The sequence below is a fragment of the Scleropages formosus genome, unplaced genomic scaffold (genome assembly GCF_900964775.1).
Source record: "Scleropages formosus unplaced genomic scaffold, fSclFor1.1, whole genome shotgun sequence".
Classification (NCBI taxonomy): Eukaryota; Metazoa; Chordata; class Actinopteri; order Osteoglossiformes; family Osteoglossidae; genus Scleropages; species Scleropages formosus.
In genome coordinates, this window is record NW_021641029.1 from 1 (window position 1) to 7,512 (window position 7,512).

Below are 7,512 nucleotides of genomic sequence, written 5' to 3' on the forward strand. Positions count from 1 at the left end.
GGGTTTAGTGGGAGTCCGTGAAACAGAGTGTGGAATGTGGAACACACCCAACACCTAGACTCATTTACAGCTCAGTTCTAAAAATGTTAATACCATGTAGGCCTTTCTCATGCAGATTTTCACAGATCTCTTACGGCCTGTAACAGAGGTTTCAATTAGGTTACCTCTCTCTTTTCAGTAGACTTCTCAAACAGTAATACAATAAGCAACACAATCACTAATGCTAATTGTGTTTCTTTTTTGAAAGTTCCTCTCATTCCACACAGTCCTGCCCTTCAGAAAGGGTGCTAGGGTGTCCTTGAATCACTCATGTTGCTGTTGTGCCTGCGTGGGATCAGCTATTTTACAGCAGTAGGTGATGTGAGTCCACAAGTCAATGCCTTCTATTTTCACAGCGTGGGGTGTGGACAGAAGAACTTGATGAGGGCCTCTCCACCGGGGCTGCTTCCAATGTTTCTTCACAGGTCACGGATGAGAACCCAGTCGCCTGGGAGCAGCTCTAGCGTGTCTTCCCGGTTAGGGGTTCACTGGTTCTGTCGCACCTGCTGATGCACCTCCTTCAGTGTTCGTTGGAGACCTGAAAGATACGAGAGTAGATCATCATCCACAGTTTCCAATGAAACTCTTCCACTTGGCATGGGGGCCGGCATTGGTCTTCCTGTCAGAACCTCAAAACGGGACAGACCCAATTGTCTGTGTGTTTTATCCCTCATAGCCATAGGCCAAAAGGAAGAGAGAATCCACCCAGTGTTCGATAACTAAGAGTTTAGCTCGGCTGGGTGCTGCCCCAGTGCATGCAGTTCTGCAGAGAGAATTTCACCAGAGAAGTTTTTTGAAGGATTTGGTCCTGCTTTACTGCCCTTTTCCCTTCTCTATCTACTGCACACTCGGACCGTCTGCTTTCAGGAAGGAGGAGATGCTGTGCGACCAATAATGAGTGGACCAGCTTTTGAAAAGCAGCTCGCCAGCATTTTGACTGACATCCCAAACTCTATGAGCTGCCACCCTGCATCCAAAGACTCTCCAACCTTGCCCGACTTCTCAGCCACAGATATGGGTTTCTACAGAGGACAGACGGGGCACAGCCAACATGAGTACTATCAGAGCCAGACCTACTCACAATCTATGAACCCCTACTCGTACCACCAGTTTAACCCGAACGGAATGGGGGGCCCGGGGGTCTACCCGACAAAGTCAGAATACACCTACAGCAACTCATACAAGCAATACGGGCATTATAAACGGGGAGCTGCAGACACCACCCAAGGACACTGGTAAGTCTGAACTTTCCACAAATATAAACCCATGTAGACTATGATAATGTAATCTTTAATATGAGCTTTCAACATCAGCAAAACATATTCATTTTTCCTTAAACCAGCCCTTGGACTATCAGAGAAAAGCAGCTTGCTTACTAGAGCTTATAGGTTTTCACTGCTGTCCTAGACAAATTGGCAGTTGTTTCAAATCTTTTCCACTTGTAGATGATTTACTGTACAGTGGAATGATTGATTTCAAATAATTTAGAGATCTTTTTAAATCCCTTCCCAGGTCCATGGGCATCCGTAATCATCTTTCTGAAGGATTTACAAAGCTCCTTTGACCAAGGCATGACGACACCACACAATTCAGTAACAAAGAGCAAACCACACACTACATGTCTGAGGTAGGAACACAGGTTCCTCCAGGATACTCCCTAACAATGTCCTCATTATTGGCACCTCATCTAGTAACCGATTCTAATTTTGTGCATTTTAAGTTTACATTAATTTATTTAGCAGACACTTTCCTCCAAAGCAACTTCTAATGGATACTATGTAATGTTATCAGCCCACACACCTTATTCACCAAGGTGACTTACACTGCTAAATACACTACTTACAATGGGTCACTCATCCATACACCAGTGGAACACACACTCTCTGTCACTCGCACACTATAGGTGAACCTGAACAGCATGTCTTTAGACTGTGGGAGGAAACCCACACAGACATGGGAAGAACATGCAAACTCCACACAGACTGAGTGGAGATCAAACCCACATCCTTTCACACCACCCAGGCACTGAGAGACAGCAGCGCTACTCACTGTGCCACAAGTTGTGATAAATGTAGGTGTACTTTTTCCATGTAAAAAATCTGTGTTTATTTAAATCATAAAAAGGACTGCATAATGCGAGTTTGATGTGTCATTTGTTCAAGTATATCACCTTTATGTACAGGCAGTGATTAAATGAAGATCAAATGTCTGCATGTCCACATCTGTTGAAAAAGGTAGTTTTCCATGGGGTGTACTTACTTTTTCAAATGACTGTATATGGACAGATTGACAGTGCATTCCTCATGAAACGGAGAATTCTCATATGCATTTCAGTCATTTAAAAATATGTATATTCCTTTACAGCGATAATTATTCCTCTGTGTAATTTAACCATTGTGATTCTACCTTATCATAAGATCACAGTATTGAGAAACCAACTGCATAGAAATGATGCTAAAGGGAGACCACAGTACCCACCTCAGTGTCTCCAGTTTACAGTGAGGTTCCTCCAGTACAGCACACAGCAGATCCACTCCTGAGTCCCAAAATATGACTGTTGCTCAGGTCCAGCTCTCTCAGCTTTGAACACAACGCTAAAGTCAAAGCTATAGGATCTCTCTTTAATTCTTGGCCATCCAAATGTCTGAAAAGGTAAAAGTAGTCAACCGTTCACAGCATTTTGCATTGAGCTTACACCCTTTAAACTTGGAAACACAAAAGGTAAATTGGATATTGCCACAAATCCCTGCCTCTGTCCACATTCTACCAGTACGCTACTGTCATACTGTGAAACCATGCAATTATACTGTTGTCACAGCATTTTGCTTGTGAGTAATCTCACTGCACAGTAAACTGTCTGTTCAAGGGGAATCTTTTATAATTTTAACATTTAGAAAATGGCATGGCTCAGATCATCATATTAAAGAGTACACTAGAGATACATAACTTCACACGACTGCCAGATGAAGGGATTTCATTAAAGCTCTTTGAAGTAAGTATTTGTAATGTAGCATCACATACAACTGAAGGCTGTGCCTTCGAAGCAGAAACAAGACATTGAATGTAAATTGTAAATGACAAAAATTATGGGAAATATAATTGTGCCATAGCACAGGGATCTGTTATGGCCTGGAAGTTGGTGAGACCCTGCTGGTAGATGCAAAAGGCTGGCTGGAGGGGCAGGTCCTTGAGGAAAGGGGCTCCCTTGGATTGAGAGAAATATTTCCTTGTTTGCTTTCAAATACTTCTTCATAAGTTCTGTTGTTCTAGGAAATGTTGTGACAGATAGGTTCCATGTATCTCCACTAACCCCATCGAAGTCTAAACCTGCACTCGCTACAGAAGTGGGATAGGGCCGGACTGTGAGAAGCTGGATCCAGGAGCAGTGGAATCCTGAAGAGAGAGGCGTGAGTACCGGCTCAAAGAAAGAAGCTGGTGGGGCAGTACGACACCAACAGGCGACGGTAACAATCTGCGCTGGTCAAAGTCGAGGCTGAGATGGTGCTGCGAAGTACAGGTGCCTGGGAAGCACTAGAGAAGAGCATGCGCTCCTGGAGACGGCAGGGAGGAGCTGTTCCCCTAAATAGGTCAAAAGGTGTCTCCCCACACTTGGGGGTTAAGCGGCAAAGGAAGGCAACAAAAAGCCAAAGTGTGGGTCAAGAGAAGCCTCCATCCACCAACGAAAGTGAGTTCTCTTCTGAAGACCTGTGATGATGTGCTGGATGTACCCTGTTTAGACATGATCAAGGCTGCCTACGTTAGTTGAGTCAGCCCTCGAACCTGAAACCCCCCACATTTACGGGAGACATAGCCGCCACTGTGAGAAAGGAAGTCCCCAGCTTGCCTTAAGCCCCTTCAAACTGTCCTAAAATGGGGCACTGCACCAAAGCAAGCCACAACGGAAGTACCTGGTTCTTTGGGAATTGTGCCATGTCTGGCGTACAGTAAAGCAGTCGATGTGAGAGAAGCAACCTGATCGGTCCACTCAGGTCCCCTGTAGAAAGGCAACCAAGCAGTGGGAGGTGAACGCAAAGGGGGAGTGTTTGCCACAGCCGTTGGAGCAGGGATGGTGAGGAGTGTTTGCAGCATGCGGTCCCTGCATTCCTGTGAAAGCCTGCAGCTGCATGGAGTGTGAAGCAGTTGGGAAGGGTCACATCCATGGCACAAAGAGTTCATGTTAAGGAGCTTATCAGGAACTGAGGCTGGGCACATCAAGGATGAGGATGGCTAGTTTGGCCAACGTACACGGCAGCATGGTGGGATGCCTTGCCTCTCCCTGTTGCACCCGTTGGCGTTCGTGTTCAGGACCCGTCTACTTCCATCTTGAGGTAGTGCTGAGGAAAATGCTGGATGCTGGGACATTCCTGGGATAGTTAGGCAGCAAGGAGACTGCCATTTGTTTTGATGGGGCACAATGTAGTGTTCCATGCTACTGAAGGGTTCCCCTTTGAAGTATGAAGAGACCATTGAATGTAAATAACAGGAATACTGGGAAATGTAAATAGCCGTGCAACCGCAGAGGGGTCCAAAGCTGTGCTTGCTACAATACATATTACTGAAAAAGAGGACATGACACATGATGCTCCAGACAACAACTACATGAGATTTCTTGGCAATGTCTCTCTCAACTGGTGTCCTCCAGCACATGGCGCAGGGCTCCCTCCATCTACAAATCTTTCCTCGGCTCCGTCACTACTTGTCAGGGGTTCTCTTACCACTGCTGTTCCATGATACCCTGCTATTCTTGTCTTTTCTCCCTGCAGCTACTGATGTATCCTCTCATGCCTCACAGCATCTGCAGGATTCACCCCTAATCTCAGAACAAACTTCATACAAATTCTGGGCCAGGCTATGGTAATATCCTGCTGAGCTACTGTCACTGCCCCCTGTTGTGTTTGGCATGCCAAAGTGTCCCCATATCTCCCCTTTTCATCTTGCTCCATTGGATTCCTGTACCTGCTTGTAACAAGTTCAAGGCTGGTTAGGGCCTACAAGAACATTCTGATCTGTCCTGATATGTTCCCTGATACATACAGGATCTGATCACTTGCTACAATCCAACCAGACCGCTACACTCCTCCATCCCTCGAACAAGTTGTCCAAAATCAGATACCTGTTCTAGGTTCGGATTCTAATGTGGAAGAATGAAGTTTTTCTCTGATTCAGAACTACCAAATCCCTCTCAATATTAAAGTATCAAAACACACCACAGAGTCAGAAAAATCACTTTGTGAGGGTCTTTCACAGCAAGATAAAATTTCAAGTAAAACTTTTAAACTCACCTTTTATCAGCAGTAATGCCCTCATTACAGAATTTCGGTGGGGGACCATCCACTAGCCAAATTTCATGGACACACAGCTGGGAGCAGGTGAGTCTGACCTCTCCTGCTGGACCCTGTCAACCACAAAAGAAATACAGTGGCTATGGATATGTGATAAAAAAATAGATTAAAATAAATGACTGTCTTATCGACTCTTTAAAATGCAAACATACATAGCTCTGTGTGGAACTTCACTGGCAATTTTAAAAAAAATAAGTGTTCTACTTTACTGTGAAGACTCAAAAATTCAGTTTATATAAAAAAATACTGTTTTGATATTACTTTCTTCAATAAAGCCTCCTTGAAAAAGAGCCTACTCAGTCTCCAAGATATAAAATAATTACACCTTTATCAGCCACCCCAATTTTTGGCATTCAATCAATACTGTTTCTTGAACATAGTCCATAAAGCCAAGTTCTCCTCACCTTTTACTCTCAGGCTTTGTAACCCTATCATGGATCTTTTCCTCCTTAGAGACCGACTTATTTCAGAAGCACACGGCCACTGGATCACAAGTGCAACAAGTTTACATAGAGGAAGAACACATTTTCTGGGTTAGGATCACTGGGTCATGACCTCAGGGTGAAACAGCCTGGAAGGCCACAGGGAACGCAGCTCTGAACACACGTAAGATCATTTTACACACACACAGTGCCCCGTTTCAAAACAATATGAAGACATGAGTCTGACCACGACAAACTGCGGAATCTCTAAGACCACATGCTCTTTGCTTTGCTCTTTCTTCATCGCTCCTTGCTGTTTGGATAAAGACCCTTCAGATTTCAAGCCTCGCTTCCCTAGTCGCACTGTGTCTCTTCTCCTACCTTCACCTGCACGTCATGCTAATATTACTGACTGAGCTCTGCATGCGTTCTCCTTACCCCACATGAAATATTGAAAATAGCTGTATTCCAGCAAAGTACCTTTTATCATCATCCCATTGGTCACTATGTGAGAAAGAAACCAAAATTATTGAGACCAAGCGGCTATCATAAATTTTGGAAGTAGGACAAAACCCCCTCAGAACAAATAATGAAATTTTTATTCTTCTGATTAGTTGTAGTTTATGAGCACTTCTTAGACTATGAGTTGTAAAATACTACATTTATTATATAATGAGACTGGAATAAGGAAGACATGTATCGTAGCATGTTATATTAATTAATACTTGCATTAATTAATTACAGCTCACGGTTTTACAACAAAATTTGTTAAAATAAAAAAAACAATATTAAAAACATCATTATTCCGCCCTCGCTAGGATCATTGTCATGTACTACGTAGTGATGAGTTCTAGCCTGGCAGATATAGAAACAGTTTCCTCAATAAACACCCACAAGTTGAGTTGAGTTGAGAGACACAGCAGCAGCTGAGCAGGTGCGTGGTTGAAGATGTCAGAACTGAAGCACTGTGTGAAAATACAATACAGAAACAAAAATAAAATGTTACAACCTACAACATATTTATTTACCTCTTTCTTTTACACTGACAAACACCGAGTCATTATTATCTTATACAAAACAAAAACATGTGCTGCTAGTATCATTTATTAGCCACTGCTGCTAACTACTAGTACTAGCGATTAACTTTAATGCTAACTTAACATTGAAAATGCTATAGACAGGCTAACGCCGTTAGCATCACCTGTTTTCTTTTTAAGTTTACCACACACTTAACCGTTGCAAATAACCACTACACGCAAGTTTAAGAGTGAGTATTACTTACATAGGTATGTTCCTTAGTTAAGCAGAGAAAGAAAAATGAGTGAAGAGTGGAAAACCGCACAGCCTTCTGTGCATAACTACGGTAAGTCTACATGAACAAACAGCCCAACACAATCAACATTCAAACAACTCTCTTAAAGAGACAGCACAATCATTGAGTATTAATGGGGGGGCACAGTGGCGCAGCGGGACCATTTCACAGAGAACCATGTAGACTACATCTGCGTTGGCAAAAGTTCAAAAGATCCCTGTGGTGATCAGTTGTTGTTTCTCTTGTTACCTATAGAGGGAAGAAGTGTACGGTAGGTACAGGAAGGATACCTAGGCAGCAAGGAAGCAGATTTAGTGGAGATACTAAAAAGCACATGGTTGTGAAAACCGTGCCAGTTAACAAAATCATTCTCAGTGTGTTTACTGAGTAAACACAA

General features: G+C 43.3%; 1 long non-coding RNA gene across 1 annotated transcript; it reads right to left on the reverse strand.

Moving 5' to 3' along the window:
* Positions 1–463: 463 nt before the first annotated feature.
* On the reverse strand, positions 464–7,152 carry LOC114909674 (uncharacterized). Its single transcript, XR_003797362.1, has 4 exons — positions 7,086–7,152; positions 6,698–6,768; positions 5,322–5,434; positions 464–577 (listed from the first exon to the last, which is right to left on the reverse strand). It is a non-coding gene; the product is annotated as an uncharacterized LOC114909674 (long non-coding RNA).
* Positions 7,153–7,512: the final 360 nt, after the last annotated feature.